The following is a 1,491-nucleotide window of genomic DNA, read 5'->3' on the forward strand; positions in this document are numbered from 1 at the left end:
TATAATCCTAGCCCCTAAGTGGCCAAAATTCTATTCGTTTAAGGAAACAAAAAGAAAGATTAAGGTGTTTGACTTCTCAGTGAATGCACACTGAATGAGAAGGAAGATATAACCACAGCCAATGTGAGAATGCATAAATATCTTTTGGGCTCTATTTCAAAAGCAGAGTACCATTAAATATGTAGAACATAAGCTTTTAGTAGCAAAGATAAATCAGTCCTATTTCATAACAACTCTATAGCCCAGTTTCCTTCCTGATAAGTTATCAAGTCATACAAGTGAGGGATGCAGCCCGTTAGCAAGGTAACCCAGAAGAATCCAACTGGTCCACATAAAGATCAAATCTGCAACTTCATCTTGTGAGCCAGGCAGGTACAGATGTAGGAACACCAAGGAAAATGGATCACAGTAAGTCAGCCACGACTATAAAATGAATAGCTCAAGTCCTGCCCATAATACACACAGAAATTGTTAGTGTGCAGTGCTGAGACCACAGAGGCATCATCATTTACAGCAACTTTGTAGGAGACATCTGGAAAGAAACACCTTGGCAATAAGGGATTGGGGAAGGGATTTAACACCATTGGCCTCTTGTTAGAGAGCACGAGAGCACCGACATTATTGCATAGCAGTCTCCACCCCTGTGGCGTATCACTTGTACAAACAGCCTTGGGAGAAGCTAGTGGAGGCTCCTGCTGGGCTCCTCCTATGGCTCCACTTCCTGCTTGGAGGACTCCTGCTTGGTGCTCCTACTAAGACTGCTGCTGAGATGCTCACTACTACTAATATTGACTGTAACTTCTAAGGTGCTTTGGCACCCGAGACCAAACAAGAACTACCCTGAGTACGCTGGCGCAGCAGTCTGCATCCAGAAGTTTAGCGGGTGCGCCAGAGACCTGGAGTCCCAACTCCAACCAGGCCCAGGGTCGGGGCCCAACAAATGGCAATGAGGACAGGATACTGGATGCGGACGGAAAAAGGAAATACTCAGGAGTAGCCTTTGGTAGATGATAGGAAAGGAACCTTTAACTGCCTTCCCTGTAAGTCAACCATTGTCAGCAGGAAATAGTTTTGGAGAAGGATCAATGTCCCTAATCCCTCACTGGCAGTTAAGAGTTCTGTTTGAAAGGGAAGGATTGAGACAGAAAGAATATTACTAAGGGGGCTGGTGAAGAAACAGGGGAAGTGAAGACTTGTAAGAAAGCTAAGACTTGAGTGTAAAAGAAGGTCCTTAAAGAAAGTGAGAGTAAGTGAAGTGTTCAGCAAGTAAATACCATAAGTGAAATTGTGGCATAGACTGTTGGAATTCTGAAGAATGAAAGAGAATGTGAGAAGTTTGTTAAGAATAAGTTTAATATGAGAAGTTTGAGATAAGAAATGTAAGAAGTATGAGAAGTTTGAGATGAGAAGTACAGGAGGTATAGGGAGTTTGGGGCTGAGAAGTACAGGAGGTATAGGGAGTTTTGAGATGAGAAGTACAGGAGGTATAGG

Source organism: Otolemur garnettii, unplaced genomic scaffold (genome assembly GCF_000181295.1).
Source record: "Otolemur garnettii isolate 467f Iridium unplaced genomic scaffold, OtoGar3 scaffold00013, whole genome shotgun sequence".
Lineage (NCBI taxonomy): Eukaryota > Metazoa > Chordata > Mammalia > Primates > Galagidae > Otolemur > Otolemur garnettii.